The sequence below is a fragment of the Danio rerio genome, chromosome 9 (genome assembly GCF_049306965.1).
Source record: "Danio rerio strain Tuebingen ecotype United States chromosome 9, GRCz12tu, whole genome shotgun sequence".
NCBI lineage: Eukaryota > Metazoa > Chordata > Actinopteri > Cypriniformes > Danionidae > Danio > Danio rerio.
This window is the reverse complement of record NC_133184.1, coordinates 20,092,164-20,115,030: the sequence shown is the minus strand read 5'-3', so window position 1 is coordinate 20,115,030 and position 22,867 is coordinate 20,092,164. Positions and strand designations below refer to the sequence as shown.

The 22,867-nt window shown below is 34.4% G+C and overlaps 1 protein-coding gene across 5 annotated transcripts in view; it reads left to right on the top strand.

The window, feature by feature from the left end:
• Positions 1–22,867, top strand: part of enox1 (ecto-NOX disulfide-thiol exchanger 1) — a 260,708-nt gene that overhangs the window by 56,866 nt on the left and 180,975 nt on the right. For all 5 annotated transcript variants that reach the window (XR_012385265.1, XR_012385266.1, XR_012385267.1 and 2 more), the window contains exon 2: positions 16,850–16,983. The gene's annotated coding sequence lies outside the window, so the exon portion shown is untranslated. The remainder of the gene's footprint in view (positions 1–16,849; positions 16,984–22,867) is intronic.

The window sequence follows — 22,867 nt, the reverse complement described above, 5'->3', positions numbered from 1 at the left end:
CACTCAGCCATGCCTCTCCCGTTGTGACATAATCATTAAATCTTGAAGCCTGTGTTTAATGTTTTCCAAGACATTACGTTTATTCTTTATACATTTCTTAGGGTCTTTTAACCTTTAATGCATAGAACATTGTAGAGTATCGACTGGAAATCTGGGGGGAGGGGAAAGATCGGCAAATGCTATGAATCGAATATCAGTATCAGTATGACTTGTTAGATTTATTCCTAAAGCATTATTTTATAATAAGCATTGTTTACTTCAACATCTTTCCACTTGAATTCATTTGTGTTTATGAATTTGCATGCAGTCACGACTAAAGTATGCACCTTTCACCCCCCAAAAAAAGTCTTCCAGCTAATGAGCCGTTCCCTTCAGAGTCAGAGCACCCACTGCTCTCCACCATATGCACAGCCACGCTACACAGTTTTCGCTCATCTAGCTGTGGGTTATCTGACCACGACCGCTCTACCATATGCGTATTTTTGGCAAATGCATCCCCACACTCTGTCAACACTCCCTTTTGCTTCAACAGCAGTATTTTCTGATTTACTTTCCATGACACGCGGAACTCGTCTGTCCTACATTTTGCCACTCATCACATTCGTTTCAGCTCTTCTCTGTTGCTGCACTTGCAAATTCAAGCCAGGATGTGCTACTTTCCGCTCCTTTGCAGGGGTGCTGGAAGCAGGTGGGAGATTTTTGGCCTGCATAAATAGCGCTTCATCGGCTGAGATTTCAAATATATTGTTATCTTGTGTGCACAGTGCATGTCTGGTGTACAACATATAATTCTCTTTCAATATTTGATTTAACCCTTTATAGGGAACTTGTTAAAATTCTCATTTGAAAAACGTTATGTGTTATTATAGGTTGTTAAAATACTTTTGAAATTTTATAACATTCATTTGTTTACCTTTGGCTTAGTCCCTGATTATCAGGGGTCTGTACAGTGGAATGGACCGCCAACTGTTCCACCGTATATTTTACGAAACAGATATCCTATAAGCTGCAACCCAGTAGGTATAACATTCACACACGCACACACAAACACTCATCAACTATGGCCAATTTTGTTTACCCAAATCACCTATAGCGCATGTCTCTGGACTGCGGGGGAAACTGGAGCCCACAGAGGAAAACCACAGGGAGAACATGCAAACTCCACATAGAAATGCCAATTAGCCCAGCCAGGACTCGATCCAACCATCTTGCTGTGAGGTGACAGTGCTAACCACTGAGCCACTGTGTCTAAAATTTAATTTTATTTTATGAATTTTTTTAAAAATATATATTTTATTTATTTATTTATTTATTTATTTATTTATTTATTTATTTATTTATTTATTTATTTATTTATTTATTTATTATATAGCATACTAATAAGGCAATACAATATAAGAATTCCATAACCCTGAAATCTCAAACCCTAGGTTTCCAAATCTTAACCAAGAAAATAAAGAAACATAGGGCCAGTATAGTCCAGTACAATAGCACAAACACAAGGAAACAACAGTTTATTTACATAAAGGAGACAGAAATAGACCAGAGAGAAGGCTGCATAAATTGGATACGACAGATTACATTCTGGTCATATGCACACAAAAAATGAGCAAGAATACATCATCCAGAAAAGTAACTGCAGAGGAAAAAAGGAACAGGCTGTTTTGACTCAGCATAGTAGTTTAGCCAGTGGCAGTAAGCCATTTATTTTTGCGAAAAACATCTAATTTCATATTTTTATTGTTGATAAACAACTAATTTGAATTGCTTGTATTTCATTTACCACCAATACAGCTGACAATGCATCTAGATTTTTAATTGTTCAGTTGAAGCACTTTGTGTTTATAATGTGGCCTCTATTAATACACAACTACAATACAACTTAAGTACATTTTAATGATATATTACTTCCAATCTATCAATAATTACAAGTCATACAAAGCAATGCTCATAATCAGTCCCTCCAGAATTTCGTGGTCCATTTATCAGATTTTTCTGTTTCAACTACCTGAACTGCATGGTCTTTGTTTCACCCATAACCAAATCATAAATAAATAAAGAAAAGTTACACACAAACAACCACCTGTCAATCACCTTTTCCATGGGACTCTGTCATGAATAGGCAAAGTGATCTTTGTCGTTATAATGGTGTCTACAAACTTGGTTGGTAAAAAACAGTAACCAACCAACAGTACCTGAGGTTTTTGGTAAAATTACCAAGTACAAGCGTGAAAGCGAAAGATTGAAGCAGTGTACTGATGCTGTGACTTGATACCTGATTCAAAAAAACTGAAGAGTTGTTAGATAGAGACAAGATGAATTAAATATCACATTAAATATCACTTTTAACAACTACAGTGAGATACGATCCAGCGGTACATCCTTGATTAACTGTCTGGCGTGCACTGCTCTCTGGGTTTTTGTGCTCAAAGCACCCGCTGACTGCTGGAGCTCAGACGCGTGCATATGCTGCAGAGTGTGTTTGTGTGTGTGTGTGGTCATGTGATGTGCGTTTTCAGCAGTATAGTGTGGACAGAGATCTTTTCAGAAATGCTAGATGAAACGCCAGTGTGGACGTGGATCATTTTTGTTCTAAAATGCCATTTTAAAATTAAGACGTATTAGTGTAAACAGTGTCTAAGTGTGTATTTTTTCGCAAGTATTTTGCTGTTGCAATGTGAGCGGGGTGGAGGATGGCAATGCTGGCTGAGCATCGTGATGTGTATTAACCATCGTCTATCGACCCAACCCTACTTGTATCCATATATCTGTATAAATTTTGTCTGCCGGTGCGGAAAATCTGCAGCATTTCTGAAAAAATGCGACAATTTTGTGGAGGTTGCTTGATTTTGCGATAAATTGAGCGATAGCAAAATCCTGGAAGGACTGCATAATTTTAAGCATATTGTGATCTAATTGAATCATAAATCACTTGTTTGCTTGGCTTATTGTTCAAGATTGTAGAGGTCTGTTGGTGTCTCAAATGATACATATGCTCTCTCCTGGGCTTTCTGGCCTGTAAATCTGATGTCATGTACTGATGTCTGGATCCCACCCTGACTGCACCCAAAACCTTCTGTTGGTTTTGCAGGCCTGTTTCTAGTCAGGATTGGGTGTGTGCTGCTTACAGCTGACCCAGATATCAAAACACATCTGTGAGCAAACAGAACAGACATGACTGAACTATAGCCACCTACATTGTCCCAGCAGCATTACGGCTTGCTGAGCTTCAGGATGTCTTCCTTTATGAAGATCAATATTACTCAAGGTCACTGGAGAAATATTAAACATTTCCGTTTGAAAGCATTTCTGATTGCTCTTAAGCATGGCTGGTGTAAACATACTGTATTAAATTAGGTGGATTGAACATAAAACAGTTAAAAATCTCCAGAATTGTGTTGTCTCAGCTCATTTTAAATGAGTAGATTAAAAAAATCAACAAAACCATTTTCTTGAGTGTGGATAATTCTATAATTGTGGGTGCTTTTAGCCAAAATAAACGTGTTATTATTTTTCAAAAACAAAATAATTTATGATAGCATTTTAAATAATAACACAAATTAAATCAAGTCATACTGGAAAGCAGTTCATTGTTTTTTTTTTGTTTGTTTGTTTTACGCTATTTCATTGTGTGTGTGTGTGTATATATATATATATATATATATATATATATATATATATATATATATATATATATATATATATATATATATATATATATATATATATATATATATATATATATATATATATATATATAWTTGTATATAATTGTATATATTTGTTTGTTTGTTTGTTTGTTTGTTTGTTTGTTTGCTTTATTTATAGAGCACATTTAAAAACAACAGATGTTGACCAAAGTGCTTTACAAAACGACCAGCATACAAAATCTATATTACACAATACAAAATCTGTGTATATAATTGTATATATGTAAATGTATGTGTGTGTGTGTGTGTGTGTGTGTGTGTGTGTGTGTGTGTGTGTGTGTGTGTATGTATGTATGTATATATATATATATATATATATATATATATATATATATATATATATATATATATATATATATATATATATATATATATATATATATATATATATATATACATATATATATAAATTAGTGCTGTCAATCGATTAAAAAAAAATAACTAATTAATCGCACATTTTTTTAAAAATTAATCGCGATTAATCACATTTAAAATACTGAAACTTGTAATTTTGGCTATTTAAATGTAAAATTAATGTAAACGCAAGACAAAAAATATTTAAATTCAAAATATTATTGTTTAATAGAATTTTTGTTTAACTTGTAACACAGATTTCTTTATGTAAACAACATACCCACAATAAACCATCAAGATCCTGGCTTGACAGCCATATTTATTACAGAAAATAAAACACAGGCATGTTAATGACATTTAAATTTCAAAACAACCAATGCCAATAAAGAAAACATTGATTTCCATGTTGGATTCTAAGTGGACTGCAAAAAAAGCCACACTTTCGTTGCATTTAATGAGGAAACACGCTAAACTTGGAGGGCGCATGCTGAAAGGCAGAGTAATGCCCTGTCTTTGACAGCTCGCGACTTCACCAGACGTTCTGAGTATATTTACATAATACTACGATTTTAATATGATTAAGATAATACTCTTATTAAAATTCTACCGTGTAGCCTTAAAAGGAACCTTTCCTTAAAGAAACACCGAGTCACGAAATGCGGAGGATTTTCTTTCTGTTCGCCATGCTGTATCAACTTACAACAGATGTCGAAAGTTAAAAATGAAACACCCGAAATTGCATGAAACTCTGGATAAGTTAATTTTGCGTTAATTTTGACAGCGCTAATATATATATATATATATATATATATATATATATATATATATATATATATATATATATATATATATATATATATATATATATATATATATATATATCTTCAGAATTATTAGCCCTCTGTTTATTTTTCCCCAATTTTTTTCTACACATTTCTATACATATTAGTTTGAATAACTAATTTCTAATAACTGATTTATTTTATCTTTGCCCTGATGACAGTAAATATTATTTTACTAGATATTTTTCAAGACACTTCTATACAGCTTAAAGTGACATTTAAAGGCTTAATTAGGGTTAATTAGGTTAACTAGGCAGGTAAGAGTAGTTAGGCAAGTTATTTTTTAATGATGGTTTGTTCTGTAAACTGTCAAAAAATATATAGCTTAAAGGGGCTGATAATTTTAACCTTAAAATGATGTTTAAAAAATTAAAAACTGCTTTTATTCAAGCTGAAATAAAACAAATAAGACTTTCTCCAGAAGAAAAAAATATTATCAGACATACTGTGAAAATTTCCTTGCTCTGTTAAACATCATTTAGGAAATATTTAAAAAAGAATAATTCCAAGGAGGGCTAGTAATTCTGTCCACAACTATATATATAGTAGTTTTGCACCGTTACTAGCCACTCGCCATTTTCACTAGCCACAATGTTGTTGTTCGGAACATATTTTTTTTATGCATAAATTCGGCTTTGGCATGAGTTGCCGCATGCTAAAATTACTTCATTTAGATTTTGTGTTTTTTCCACTTGTCTCCTCATTCATTTAACAGTTTTTTTGTTTATGAGCTTACTCAATGAGCATGCTTTTTATTTCTTTTTTTTTTAAAGTGTCGCATTGCAATTAGCTCTCTTTCACAAGACTTTTCAGGGCTCAGCACAATAAGGATTTACCTTTTTTTTTCCCTCTGGTCACAGCTAACTAATTATTTCTTTGCCACAAGTCTTAAATAATGTGTCAAAACAAGCAAAATATGGCTGTATACATGCACTTTTTATTCAACAAAACAGCTGACATTTAAAAAATATATATTCTCAAACATCTAAAACCATGCACAGTGGTCTGTTCTGGCTCAAGATCCCAGGTCACCAGTTAACCATGCATACAACAACATATTAAAGCAATGCTATTGTAAAGGATGATTATTAAACTATATTAACAAACATAACAGCAAGCAAATGTAAAAACATTCTGTTCTCGATAATGAAAGGATGATGCCGTGCACACGGTAAATGTTAGGACCATTAATAATCTGTTCAAAGAATGGTTAAAGCGAAAGCGACAACTGCTTCTTACAAAGAATCTCAAGCCCTTGAAGGGTGCACGTGCATCGCACTAGTTTCGTTTCCAGGCACGGTTGCTTCGAGTGAGGAAAAAAATTACTGTTAATCACAAGAGTACTTGAATATTTACTGTTGATGTCTTTTACATTTACAGGTCACTTGTCAAAAATGACCACCCTGCAAAGAAAATCAACAACGTCATACCCTGTGTGTGCAACATCAGACATTTTCAGATGAAAGAGAATCGTAATAACACATTTATTGAACAATATAAAACAACATTATGTAGCTTGGCAGGTTTATTTTGTCCTGTTATACCTAACAGTAAACCTTCCTGCAGAAGTTAATCTGCAGTTTCAACCTGTAATGTTAGTTGGACGTGTGGATTCGAGAAATGTTTTAAATGCATTTTGGATGGTGTTTGCGAGTTTTGTACAATGTGCATTAGTCAGTCTTCTGCCCGAAGCTGATATGATGGTCTCTGTGAGGAAGCTGATGATGGAGATATTGATGAAGCACTTATGAGAGAGAAGGAGAGAGCGAGAGTGTTAGGTGTGTGACTCTAGTGGCCACCGGAGAGGAGAAGCAATAAAAGTGGATTAGTGCTGGATTAGCTGATCGTCACTTCACTTGCCATCTTCGCCCGCTCTACACACTTAAATAAATTCCTGTAGGGAAAACACACAAGCATGCAATCTTACACAAACAGGGTAGACCTTATAGTGTAATGGCATTAAATTGTTGTCAAATATATAAAGTGTATTCACCACAACATCATTTTTCTAACAAAACATATTTCTAAAGGTGCCATTAACTTGAACTTTTCTCCAGATGTTGGTAACAACTAAAGAAATCCATATATGAAAACAAAACAAATCTAAATAGTTTACAAATGAAGTTTTGTGTAATAAAAAGAAATGACACAAGAAAACAGTATTGAACACATAAAGAAAGGGAGATGTAGAAAGACAGTGAAAGCTCAGACAGCAGCTGAAATCTCTAATTAGTTATTCAGCAATCCTCTGCCCTTTATCATAGTAAATGAATCTATATTAGCAGGATGATGAAGATGAAACCAGAGTAAACATTTCGACTAGACCAGGGGTGGCCAACCCTGTTCCTGGAGATCTACCTTCCTGCAGATTTCAGTTGCTACCCATATCAAACACACCTGAACCAATTAATTAGGACCTGAACACCACGTGATAATTACAGGCAGCTGTGTTTGATATGGGTTGCAACTGAAATCTGCAGGAAGGTGGCTCTCCAGGATCAGGGTTGGCCACTCCTGGACTAGACAATGATCCAAAACACAGACAAGGAAACTCTCAAACCCTTTCAATCAAGCTGTATAATGGCTCAGCCAATTGCCTGATTTGAATCCAATATAAAATAACAAATAAAGATCAGATTTGATAGACGAGACCCACAGGACCATTACCATTTTCACACTCTGTTGAAGTCTGTGAATAAAAATTACACCTGAGCAATGCATGACTTCATATGAGAGGTGTCTTTAAGCTGCCATCACCAAAAAGCCTTTATATAAAGTATTAAATACATTTCAGTAGTTCAGTGCTTTCTCCTTGTGTCATTTCATTGTTATTAAACATAAGAGTTTCTTTAGATCATTTTGTTTTGTTATATTTTTATGTTTGTATTGTTTGGGTTTTTCAGTGCCATGTCAACAGTGTCTTTAGAATAGTTTACCCAGAAATAAAAACATGACGTGTTCAATAATTTGTTTCCCCACTGTATCTTCCCCACTGTATTTCACATGTGAAATGTGAATATACCAAAGAGGTCTAAAAGTTCTACTGTTTATACAATGTTCCTGAGTTGACAAATTAAACATTCAGCAGTCTGACATAATTGTCAGAGTTTTCTATTCAGTTAATTGTAGCAAACATAATTTTACAAATTAGTCAATTATTTAATAACCTAAAGCGTAATTTTTATTTGTGTTCTAAATTTTGCACCCAGCTTTTCCATGATTTTTCAATTATAAAAATTAAATTTTCAGATGTTTTATAGTGTAATAATAATAATTATTTTATTTTATTATTTAAAACAGTACATAGTAATGATGCACTACCAGATGTCACCCAAACTATAATTTTTAAAATGTTTTTTGTTTATTTAATTAATTTTGTGCATTCATTAATTCATTCATTTAGCACAGCACATAGTAATAATGCACTACCAGATGAGGCCTATACCTATTTTATTTACAGTATTTCATCTTCATTTAATTTAATAAAAATGTCAATTATAATTTTTTAATTTTAATTACCAATACCCAAATTGGTCAAGATAAATTATTATTATTGCTTTTTATTTAAAAATCACACACACACGCACATGCACACACACACACACACACACACACACACACACACACACACACACACACACACACACACACACACACACGCACACACACACACACATCGCTTAGATTTAAAATGCAAACAAACAACTAGAAAAAAAAACTAATAAAAAGAACTATTAATTTAAAATCATTTAACAATGTACACTACCTGACAAAATTACAAAATGTCTTGTTGTCGATCCCCAAAAAAAAAAACAAGTTGTAAGAGCAACAAATAATAACTTGACTTCTAGTTGATCATTTGGAAAAGTGGCAGAAGGTAGATTTTTCAGATGAATCACCTGAAGAACTGCATCCCAATCATCAGAATTACTGCAGAAGTACTACAGTACTGGCCAGCCCAGTCACCAGACATGAACATTATTGGTCATGTCTTAGATAAGATGCATTGAACATGAATCTAATAAATCTTGATGAACTCTGGGAGTCCTGCAAGAACCCTTTCTTTGCCATTCCAAATGATTTTATTAATAAGTTATTTTTCTGTCATTGCAGAGATGTATGGATGCAGTCCTCTAAACTCATTGGAGTCATACACAATTTTAATTCTTTGTCCACTGCACCATGACTTTATTTTCTATACTATACATTATTTCTGTTAAGTGACCAGACTTCTATATAATAATCAAATATCATACTATCTATAATAATTTAAAATCAAGGCATGATCATATTTTATTTTGGTAAAATAAGTGTAATCTAGAGGCCTTTGCCTTCCATATAAGCCACTTCTGATACCAAATGATCAACTAGAAGTCAAGTTATTATTTGTTTTCCTAAAACTTGAATAGGCGACAAGACTTTTGTCAGTGTAGAAAAAAATCTGTGTAAAGTAAAACCATTTATTAACACACTATTACTCAAGACTGACCTCCTGGGTTAAAAAATACAGAGTTTAAGACTTTTAATTCATTTTAAAAATATATATTTTTTCAATTAAAAGAGTGAAGTAATAGTATAAGAATTACCATCTGGATGCGTCCGAGGACTCTAGTAGTGTGCAGGTGATGAATGGGTCACTGCTGCTTTTGCGCTGTGCTAAACCTGTGGTGATTTACGGAGGCTATTAAAGGCTGAGATGGTCACTATAAGGCCACTTCATCTTGTTGAAATATAGGAGCAGAGCGAGAGATAGGGACACCAAATGCAGAAAAACCCTGACCACTGAAAGCATGTGGCGGCAGGCGATGAGGAAGGACTTAGAGCAGAGCTAAAGATACCATGCGCTCAAGCTAAATGCAGATGTTATCACTTTTTTTTTACTGTTTGTGTGGATTCATGCATTTTTGACATTTACAGGACACTACACTTACAATTTTTGTCATTTAGATTTTTATTTTTTTGGTTAACATTGACAGTGACAATGATCAGAATAACATGTTCAGTTGTTTTGATTGAAAATCTGAGTTATTCCATTTAAATGTTGCTTTATTACCTCTTCTCAAGATTGCATGAGATGCTGTGGATGTGTTGTGTGGATTCATGCATTTCTGCCAATTACTAAGGTGACCAAGAAAGCTATTGCAGCAATTTAAGAAAACACTTGCAATTACAAAAAAACACTAGCTAGCAAATTAAGAATAGATCTTCGTTCGTTTGACAGCATATTGCAAATCCTCACAACACAAGCAAATTAAAGCGGTGGTCCACAGCGATATTATACTTTAAACTTTAGTTAATGAGTAATGTAGGTGTGTGAACATAAACAACATTTCTGAATGTAAGATGCTCAAAAAAAAAAAATTAGGGACTACAAAAAAAAAAAAATAATAATACATCCGGAATGAGATCACTAGTAAGATCACAAGCACTCGTGCACAAACCCTGGGCAGTAAAGGGGCGCAGCCAGAGGCGCTGTAGAGAAAATTAAATTGCCATACAAACGCTGCTATTTTCACAGAGCTTCTTCTGTTTCTGTATTTTTGCTTCCAAAGGATGTGGCACAAAAAAGAAGTGCTTACAATATAATTTGAATTAAGCTCCACAGAATTATATTTTAAAAAGATATAGCGCTAGCATTTGACAAAGGAGAACTATCTGAATCTCTCCCAGTTCAGCGCTGCATCTGGTTATAACTCCTTCAACAGATGAAGCTGTGGATTGTGAGCCACAACCTGTAGGTATTGTTATTTGTTAAAAATTATCAACTACTGGCTCAGTTTTTAGTGTTAACAAGGATGTAAACAAGGATATAAAGAATGAGAAATGCTGTTTGGCACCGCCAACAATTTAGCTACAAATTCATATTTATCTGTCGAACCACTCTAAACAGCCACAATCTTCACCAGTGCTGCAGTGTGTCTCTATGCGTGTTTTTTTTTCAGTACTGGGTTGCGGCTGCAATCTGCTGCCATACACATAGTTGAGGGTTCATACCACTGTGGTAACCTCTGATAAATAAGTCCCTTGACCACATTTGGATATTTTGTATTCTCTATTTACTTATTTTTAAATTCCTACATTATCTGTGTCTTTGTCCTGTCACTGTCAAGTTCCTTTTAAGTGTAAACAAACCTGGCGATAAAGCTCTTTCTGATTCTCATTTAATTTAATGCAAATGATTTAATAGTTTTAGAACCCAATACCAATGGTGGGCCAGATTAACTGTTCTATACTAAATGAACTGTTATTACAAATAAATGGTTAAATATAGCAAAAATATATATTTCTGATTAAATTACATTTAAAAAGAAATGTATTTAAGCATATATTAAAACAAACTTATGTACATTTAGATTGCCTAGGTTTGAATTAAAGCCAATTTAGAAACAATAGAAAAAAAGAACAATAAAAAATGAATTTCTAAATGAGCCTACAGTACAATATAATTTTAAAGGGAAGTTTACATAACACACAATTACTCTAGCTCCAGCACTGGTGGGAGGCCTGCCTTGGCACGAGGCTGCAGGCCGCAGGCCGAGTGCCTTAGTGCCCCCACCAGTGTCGATATACAGCCATATCACACTGCTACGAGTGTGATATTGCGTTTATACAACAGTTTGACGGCATAATTGTGTATATAAAAACAAAATCAAACATGGAGTTTCTCAAAAACCCTTTTGTATGTGGAACTTCTTCCGGATTCAAATCATAAGCTGACAGTTAAATAGTTGAGTGTGCATCTTTTAAACTTTAGATCTGTAGTGTCTGCTTTTTGCTGGCTGTATGTGGGTGGAGTAATACACAAAGGGTAAAGAGGCTGTAGGAGTTCTGATATTGCAGAATATCGCACGGCTATCAGCCAATCAGATTTGAGAACCAGACAGAACTGTTGTATAAATATATATATATATATATATATATATATATATATATATATATATATATATATATATATATATATATATATATATATATATACCACAGTTGATGTACTACAGTTGATTGTTATATATATATATATATAACAATTTACTAAGGATTACTGGATATTTTAAACCCATTGTATATCCTAATGGACAGACATCAGCTTAAGACAATTGACACTTTAACTAGTGAGTGCAATGCCCCTTTCTTCATACAATCTAAGGGATATTGACAAACATTTCAATAAATCTGAATACAAGCATTGTAAATGTGGCTTACGCCTGTGTCTAGAGTGAAGTGATGCCATCCTGCTTTTCAGTCTGGTGGATTTTTTTCAAATTACAACATGCAGAGCCTTACCGCCATCTGATTGGATGACAATCGTCCACTCTCATGGACTGCAAACTATAAAATAAATGAAATGCTCAGGAACCACAAAAAAACATGGGCTGACATGTATTGTCTATTGTAATGGACACAGGGTTCGAAGGGGCTAGACTAACCTCACAGCACAATATAATTATTAATATATTACACATCGTCAGAAAAGTGGCTAATTGGTACAAATTCATACTCTTACATTTCTTGTGATGTTTTTAATTTAATTTATAATTCTCAGATTCATGCATTTCTGCCAGGGCAATGCAGCTCATTCAGTTGGCATAAAGACTTGTATGGGCATGAATATGATTTCCATGATTCAGCCGTCCTGACAAGACCTAAGAGTGCTATAAAGCCCTATAAGACCTCCCAGAACAGTGACCACATCCAAGCCAGGGTAAGAAAACAGGACAGAGAGAAAAAAGAGAGAGAGAGAGAGAGATGTTTTGAGAGGATTTCATATAGCAACACAAAAGCCCAAGGCTGTTCTGTGTGTCTGTGTAAGTGAGATAGGATGTTTGGATGCTCGCTCTGTTCCCTGTCTCGCTTTTTTGGATAAGTGTGTGTGTGTGTGTGTGTGTGTGTGTGTGTGTGTGTGTGTGTGTGTCACAAAGAGAGAGAGTTTTTGTTGTGGGTTGCAGTTTGTCACATAAGCTCAAGAAGTTGTATTCTCCTTCAGACAGTTACCAGAAAGTTTTTTTTTTCTTCTTCTTTTTTAAGTGGCAGTGTGTGTTTTCCTGGGCCTGGCACAAGTATACACACACACACACACACACACACACACAAAAAAGATAATTTGACTTTACTTAAAATAAGTGATTACAGTGAAAAAAAATGCTTCTTTAGATTTACAAATGTTGTTAAGGTACTGTTTCAAACTATTTATATGGGCCTAATTAAAGCTAAACTAAAATGTTCAACTTAATTATAATTCAACCATTGTAAACTGTTTGCAACCCCTTACCCTAAAGTAAAATAAATCTAATGAGTCATTATTTTTAGTGTAGTTGGATTTAATTAAAGGCGGTAAACCTGTTGGCTTAAAATTTTTAAGTAAGCCTAAATGAACTATGTGTATAATTGTTAAAATTAAGTTAAAACAACGCTACAAGTTTCAGTGGGTTTATTCACATTTTAAAGTAAAGTCACTTTCAGAAAAGCCGTCGATATGGAGGTAAGAATGTCAGCAGTAGCGCACTTTAGCATTCATTTTACACACAAAATGCAGCCATATGTACTAGTGATTTGTTGGAAGTGGTGGATTTAGGCTTGGGCAGAGATGGAAAGAGTACTAAAAAACCATTCTTAAGTAAAATTACGATTACTTGTAAATACTACTCAAAATATGAGTAAAAAATATAGCCCTAAAAGTACTAAATAGTTGTGAGTACACTGTGAAAGATGATGCGTTTCCATGGGTGTTGTACAGGGATATTTAACGTAACATTCTGTAGTGCATTTAGTGATCTTTCTATATTAATTCGTACTGTATGTGTTCATTTGTTCTTATATTCATTCATACGCCCAATTCACAGAGATTCACCATCAACGGTTGACAGAAGGTGTGTCTGAAGTTGGAGTTGACATGATCATCATAGCAGCATCAGTCAATGAAATAAGCATTTGCATAAAGTGATTTGATTGGCTGACACTTCCATTGGCACTTGAAAATTTGAGAAATTCCCAACTTCTGCAGAGAGCAATGTCGCTGAAGCGGTGCTGATGGATCCACAATTACGTTTGGCAATGCTTGACTTCACACATTCAAAGTAAATGGGAAGTGTTGACACTGACGCCCCACCCTGTGTGAATGTTGCCTAAGCATGGCTATGAAGAAGAAAGGAGGGATAATGAGTCACAGAGGTAAGACTTAATATCATTAATTCTTGACCATGAGTCGGGTCTAAGACAATAGATAATTATATAAAACCTATTTTTTGTATATCATTAACATTCATGCAGACGATTTCTTAAGTGATCTTTGCATATCACTCCAGTTGTGTCTTTAGATTTTTTTTCCAGTTACATTTAACAGAATTCTGGTATTGATTTAGAATAATAATTGTATAATAATATTAATACTAATAATATGAAAAATAATTTTAGGGGTTAGCACTGTCGCCTCACAGCAAGAAGGTCGCTGGTTTGAGTCCCGGCTGGGTCAGTTGGCATTTCAGTGTGGACTTTTCTCCCATATTCACATGGGTTTCCTCCAGGTGCTCTGGTTTCCCCCCACAGTCCAAAGACATGCGGTACAGGTGAACTGAATAAGCTAAATTGTCCATAGCATATGAGTGTAAATGAGATTGTATGGATGTTTTCCAGTACTGGATTGTAGCTGGAAGGGCATCCACTGTGTAAAACATATGCTGGATGAGTTGGCGGTTTATTCCGCTGTGGCAACCCCGGATTAATAAACGGACTGAGCCGAAAAGAGAATGAATGAATGAATGAATGAAGTTGTTATATTTCTTGAAAATAAATACAGCAAATATATTTTTACTTATATGGTGTATATGGTGGTTCACCCAGGATGCCATTTAAACTAGAACCACCACGCTTTGTTGTTTCTCAAAAATGTAAACCTGGACACATTTTCCCAATTTGTTTTTTTTTTTACACTGGAATTTTAGTTTTTTTTTATTTACAGTATATATAATGTCATGTTAGATTTAATACAGTTTTTCAGTATATATATAGTTAGGAAACTTAATGTGAATAATTACCATTAGCTTTTTTACTTCAATGTGACTCACTTATGGACATGATAGGAGAAAGACTTTTTATCATTAAATAAGAGCTTCAACTGTTCCATGGAATGAGCATATTGTTGGAGTATGATGTCTGGATACACCCATCCTAATCATTTATAGCAATAAGTGGTCATGATTTTTTTTCTCTCATCCTTCAGGAATTTGTTGTGGTTTGTAGTGTTGTCCTGTCTTTATTTAAAACGGATCATTTTAAGCCATTTTAGATCAACAGTTATGTCAGCTGATGTCTTTAGAATTTGCCTGTAGGATTAAAATATTTTCCGCTTTTTTTCCATGATTTTAATCACCAATTTGAATCCTTAATTTTTGAAGAAACCAAATTTTCAGAATAATATTAAAGTATTGTAGGTTTCTTTTCGTTTCTTTTCTATTATTTTCTTTTCTTTTCTTTCTTTCTTTCTTTCTTTCTTTCTTTCTTTCTTTCTTTCTCTCTTTCTTTCTTTCTTTCTTTCTTTGACTTTGGGTTCATCCATGGTCATGTGCTTTTGTCCATTACATAAAAAGGTAATACCAAGATTACACGCTAATAAACTGCTTTGAAAAACTGTTTTAGAACTTTTACAACATTTTGGCTATATCAACTCTTCATCAGGCACAAACCTAGTGGGATAGATTACAGTTCTTGATAGACAAAAGACGATCTAGTTAAATTGATGATTAAATGAATAACATTTACTTTATGGAATAGAAATACATACTAATATCAGCAATTACATATAACCTCAATCACGTAAATATAAATAATTACCATAAAAAAATGCAAATACAGCTTTACAATTTCACCTTTTTTGTCTTTGATGGGTGTTTATTGCATTTTGTAGTAGTGTCCTGTTTCTTGGTTGGTCACAGGGTTTCCCTTTATCCCATGTTATCCTGACAAGTCATGTCAGATCAGTCGTATTTATGAGTTAAATGCAAATGAGCGTCACCACAAAGGCAATATTACAAGAGGGAAACTACATTTTGTTAACTGAGTTGGGGCATGGCAGTAAGAAACATGGCAGTAATACTGATTTATAATAAAGAATTAAATGTACTTTTATGTATCTCATTATACATAGGTCAGTAGGCAGAGTTTGTGGATAAAAGGTCAACTCTTGTGGGTTGTCAGTGACAAAATACAATTGATAATTAGTTTTCTATAAGCAGAGTTAACAAACCCAGCTTTATTTTCTTGTAATTTATCAAAAGTAGAGACAATTCCATTTTGTGGTGACCAAAATGACTTGAACGCACCATATGTGTCATGTTATGTTTGGCTTTGTCATCTGTTGTGTTTCCTTTTGGTTAGTTTGTGCCATGAGACCTGTATTGGTTGATATTCATAGACCTCATATTGCCTTTGTCCTTGTTGAGTGTTTTTATGGGAACAATGTAAACTGTAGTTTAGTTTAATTTAATTAGTTCTTTGTGGTTTAATACTCATTTTAATTGCTTTAGGACTGTTTTGTTGCTATGGCTCATTCTGAACGTACCCCATATACATTTCTGGAGAGCGCCAAATATGTTCCAGGAGCTATGCTTTTTGGTAGTTTTTGTTTCCACGAATCCTTTGTTGGTCGTTGTGTACACTTTTTCAGATCTCAGATTTCTTTAGCAAGTGCCATTCGCACTTGTTCCACCAGAGGCCACTGTCGACTGACTGTTTGACTGACTGACTAATCGACTGACCCACCCTCCTCCTTCCCTAAACCTAAACAATAGTGTTTATAAAAGCACCAATTGGCCAGCAAAGACCCACATACCTAAACCTAACCGTGGTTTCAAAAGCAATAAAAAAAGAAAAACCCTGATTTTTACCACATTCTCACCCTGTTATTTACTTGTTTATTTTACTTTTTGGCTTTTTGTTTTTGTCTTATAGGCTTTCTGGAACTGTTGTTCACCAGACTCGAACCCCATCATTGCAGTTTACTCCCTTCTACGTCACAAGTCAGCCAACGTTTTCGGCGAGCTACTGGACAAACTGGTAACAGTGGGAAAGCCGTCCATACGAAGGTAAGCGGTCAGCTGTCAAGAGCAAAAAGGAACAACGTCATACCACCCTGTATCATTCAGTTTAAATAATAGATTTTTTGAACAATTATAATTTTATTAGGATCATATGACACTGAAGAGTGAAATGAATTACTTGTTTTATCATAATAGTTTGCAATATTAACATTTTACTCAATTAGTGATACAATAAACTGGTGAACAGAGAATGTTTAATATTTTATCAATCTTACTGCATTGTTTACATTTCACAGTATACTAATGATTTTATATAATGTTTTCATTTTGTTGTCATTATCATATCCAAAACAAAAGGCTCATAGTCAGCAGATTTATTTTCTGTAACTTTAGATGAAGATATAATGGTAATGTGTGCTACAGTGTATGTTTATCCCACAATTTCCACTTTTTCATCCGCAATCTGATTTCGATCTGAAGGCAGACAGGCCCACATTTTCCCTGTCAAAACAGATGAACTATGAGCCGCAGAATGGGTGAACTCAGAGGTCGCTTACAAGTTGCTTTCTGATTAGTTTCGCATATGAGCCTTCAGTGAGAAAAAAACCCAGACTTCAGCAAAATCTGTGTATATCTGAACTCTAGCGACCCGCATGATGTCATCAGACTGTGAGAACACTCAATATCAAAGTCTTCTTTGGTTTTTTGGAGATGTTGACAGTTTATTACAAATGACAAGTGCCATCTACACTGCACACTTAATCGCTTGCAAATTTCCTAGCATTCTGTGAGCTGTAATGTCACTCTGAAGTCAATAAATTCTGGGTAACTCTTTATTTAAAGGGAGTGCACCTTTATAGTCATGCTTATGACAACAGTGTTATTTGCTCAGTTATGTCATTTTAAATGCAATGGTGACATTGTTTGAGATGTTTTTGTCATGACAACTTAGGACTACTTAGATAACAAAACTTATCATAAATCTGTCATAAACATGATTATCATGAGGCCATTATAAATGTGTCATGAATGTTTTTCTGATAATTTTTTTCAGTAAAACAAAAAAAAAATGTATTAGTCCTTCAAATTTCTCCCAGGCTCATTCTGAAAACGTACCTCTATATACATTTCTGGAGAGCGCCAAATATGTCCCAGGAGCTACGTTTTTTGCAGTTTTTTTTTTTCGCAAATCCACCAGAGTCCGCTGTGTACGCTTTTTGAGAATTCAAATTTCTCTCACCAAGTGCCATTCGCGCCTGCTGTTCTCACATAAATCCACCAGAGGCCGCTGTCGACTGACTGTTTGACTGACTAAATTAATAATGTTTTCAAAAGCACAAATTGACCCACCCACCCACTTTCCTAAACCCAACAGACAGTTTTCAAAAGCAATCCAGAAAAAGAAAAGCCCTCGTCTGATTTTTACCAAGTTTTTAGATTTTATGACATTTTCACCCTGTCGTTTACTTCTTTATTGTATTTTTTGGCTTTTGTTTTTGTCCTACCCACTTACAATTCTTCACTAGAATCAAACCCTGTCATCGTGGTCATTTCCTCTCTGCGTCTCAAGTCCACCGACCTACTGTAGGCTAAGCGTGAAATGAAATGGCGTCATATACCCCACCATAGCATTTGTTTAAAAAACTAAATGCAACCATACGTACTTCTGGCTACATAAATTGCGATCTCCAGAAACATATATAGGGCTACATTTTCAGAATAATCTATGTTGGATATTTAATGACATTTTAATGACAAAATTGGTTTGTACCACTGTGTTTGAAGTCAAGAAGGTTAATAAAGATGCTGTTATGAAACTAATGACACCATTATAATTGCCTCATGACTGGATGTGAATTACAGGGGGTGTTTGGTGGTTATTGACCCCCTATTTAACAATTGTTTCCCTCTGAAGGACTTTAAAGATGTGGGGGTGGGTCAGCACATTATATAATGAGAAATAGTTTATATAGTATACTACTACTACTACTACTACTAATAATAATAATAATAATAATAATAATAATAATAACAAGGATGATGATGATGATAATAATAATAATAATAATAATAATAATAATAATAATAATAATAATAATAATAAAATTATTATTATTATTATTATTATTATTAAACTAATTAATATACATTTGACCACCCCATAACGGTTTATATGGTTTTATGAATGCATAATTGTGCCACTCAGTCTATGCAAAAAAACAAACATTCAACAGTCTGACATTTGTACAGTAGATCTAGAGCACTCGTAAACTCTGTGTGCACAACAAACATTAGTTACACTTTGGTTTACGTATTCAAGGTAATTCATGCTGTAAACTACTGGCTTATTACCTGTCTATTAACAAGATATTAACTGTTCATTAGTTGTTGAATGTAAAGGATGATAAAAGTATGATCTTTATCTGCAGATCCTAAAATCGCTATCCTACTCAAAGCCTGAACCCAATTTCTTACTATCAATGAACGAACAGATAATAAGTAGTTTATTAAGCCAGTAGTGCTAGTTAATGGCTTGTTAATACCACAAATTATGAACTAAACTACAGTTTTACTGACACTTTTCTTGTAAAATAGCTGTTTGTGTCTACATTTAGCCTATAAGTAAAGTAAAACTATTAGCTAATCAGAGATTTTTGTTGGTCAGAATACACCACACATCTCTTAAAACACTGAAAATTTGAATACTTAATTGCATCTTGCTTATGACAATCATGTTTATGCCAGATTTATGACAAGTTACAGTATGTTGTCATGTACAGTATAATGACTAAGACATCTCAAACAATGTCACTTTTTCATTTTCATTGATGCAACTTACACTTAATGTCAGTTGTCATACGCACGCATAAACGCTAATTCATATTCATAACATATCCTGTCATGTTTATAAATATTTCATGACTACATATGTCAATGAATACCCCCTTCAAATAAAGTGTTACCAAATTCTGCCCCAGTAGCAGCAGGATCAGATTAGCTGAGCTCATGCTACAGGTTAAGTCAATGTCAAGGCCATTTTTAAAAAGAGAAGAAAAATAATCCTGTATGTGGGCACCAAAATTACACACCTCACCTTTTTTATTTAGCTTTCAAATGGAAGCTCATGCCTGAGCTGAACTCCAGCTATGAGACAAGATTCGTGATGGCAATGAATCATCTTTCCGTTTTAATTAAAACTCTCTGCGCTCAAATGACACAGCATCCATCTCACGAACATTGTCACATATATGATTATGACAGACTCCGCTGGATTGCAGCATGCAGTTTTCCTTCGCTCTTTATGAGACAAAGCAATATAAATCCCTTCAATAGACAAAATAACAGCATCCTCTTCACTCTTCTTCTTTCCTTGCTCGACAGAAGAAAACATATGTGACAAATGATAAAGAACTAATGGAAAACCGGGAACGTAAAGGCTCTTTTGGGGCCTCATATGACCTTCTGCTGATGTGGATATATAGATCATTTTGGTTTGGCTTTGTTTTGTGGAGAAAAACCTCACTTTACACAAAGGCTGGTGAAAAATATGAGTTTTGTCCTTGATGTTTCGTAACTACAACTTTCTTTGTTGAAAACATCCATTATTTTCTGTGTTCCAAAACCCGAATTATACATCTGAACGAAATGTTGTTTATTTCAGGGTCTTTGCAAGGCGATGGATAGTTGTTCTGGGCTGCGAGACAAAAAAGGCTGAACCTTGTAGACCAATCGGCTGCTAGCATAAAACTGGTTCCCTCGATAAGATCCTTATAGGATTTTCCCATAGGCTTTTTGGAAATTGTAAATAATAAACTCTCTGTTTAACCCTTACAAGAAAATACATCTTTTAGCAATTCTGGATCTTAAGTGCAAACACAGGAATTGAAAAGCTAACATTAGGCTATAAGGGGACTACAGTGCTCGCCTGTGACGTCAGCATCACCCCGCTACAGACACTTTTCTAGCTTATTTTTAGTAGTCCATGACAAAGATTTACTCTCTCGGTTTATTATATTATAATCCATGCTATTTATTATAAACAAATTAATATGCAAAAACACATCTGTACAGAACTACGTGCCTTTTAGAAATACAGTTTTGAAATACATTTTGTTTTGCTTTACGGTTGTTGTAAAAGTTTTAAAACTGTATGTATACATTTGCCGACATAGTATTATCATGGGACATATTGAAATAAGTGTATCGCTCACATGCATACAACTGCTTACCTTAGTAATAGCTGACGAAAATGAGGCGTGAGGGACAGGTCTATATGCCTGCAAGTTCCATCATGGGCACACATTAAATAATCTTTTTTTTTTTTTTGTCACGAGGTACAGCGAAAAGCAGCCCAGTCACATATGCTAAACACATAATGAGGAGTGTCAGTTTTGCAGTTTTGACCGAATTAAATATTCAGATGAAGAAAAAACTGTGAAAAATCAGTTGATCACGTTAAAAGGACAGTTAATATGTTTGTATTTATACTAATTTATTCAAACATTTGCATAAATGAGAGCAAGAAAGAGACAAGCTGCACTCGCAAGTGAGCTGCGGTCCAGACCAGTTGATGATGTATAATGACTCCGAGATCGCCTGTTGTCCCATTGAGCAACTTGATAGCAACCATCTTTTTAAAGAAGCATAACTAGTTTAAAAAATCAAGAAAGGAATGTAACTGATGTGTATTATGTCTTAGAATAAAACGTGAAAGAATCTTGAGTTTGTTGTAGCCACAAACCTTATTTAAGCGATTAAATCAAAATCCCATTGAAAAAACCCATTGACTTTGGGACGAAGGAACCGAAACTGCTAAAATGCAAACTCGCTTTTGAGTTTTTGCTTACAAATTGAAGTCCTAGTTAGCCCACTCTATAGTCTACTAACAGTATTTGCAACACAGGTTCATTAAAAATGCTTGCTCGAGCCTATATTTTTGAGAAACCACAAAAGCATACGTTTGACTGCAGTTTCTAGGTAAAATATATGCTACAGGCACAGTATGATGCTAACAACTTTTGTTTCTTTTCACACTCATGATATTTACAGGGACATAAAAAAGGATTATTTTTTTGCAGTTCCACATAAATACCACAAAACAACTTAGCTGTGTCTATGATCTGTATTTGAATATGTTTGAATCACATATGTCCGTACAACTTTTCTGGTGTGGTCAACTTGCTCAGTAGCTCACCTAGTACGGTATTGTACTAGTGATCCACAGTGCTTATGTTTGAGTCCTTTAAAAGAGAGCTGAAGACCTTTGCCCGAACCTGAAAAAACCCAACAAGACCCAACAGGTTCAGGCGGGTTTCGGCTTAATTTTTTTAATTTTAGAGGGGGTCAGGCTGGGTTTGGGCCGGGCTCGGTCTTGCAATTTCTGGCCAGCAAGATAATTGAATGGTCATGTGATGCATTTCGATTAGTGCTAGAAAGTAATAAAGTTGTTTGTTACAATATCAAAACCCATTCCTGCAAAGGTGAAACAAATGATGATGGAAGTCAAAAATAGCCATTTCTTTCATAAATTAGATTTTATTTTCATTTAATAAGTTAGGAAAGACTTATTTTTATTGGTGTGTTGGCCAATTTAAAGGCTAAGTGTATGTACCTAGGCCTATTTAGAGTGCTGAGATGTTGCAATGTTACAGAGGACTTATTTTATTTCTTTGTTCCAACTTCTTAGTGGCCTATAGCCTACGTTCGTTATGAATAAATTGTTAATACACTTATAAATGACTCGAAAGAGCTGGGTGCATGTTAGAATAATTTCAGACTGTAAACGTGTTTGGGTTGTCAATCAAAATCTACTTATCGGGCTTGGGCCCTTTCGGGCCTAACTTTTAAGGGCCGATTACAGCTCTACTTTGAAGCACACAAAACATTTTAAACAAATGTTAAAATCTGGCAAAACTGGTCGCATTGCACT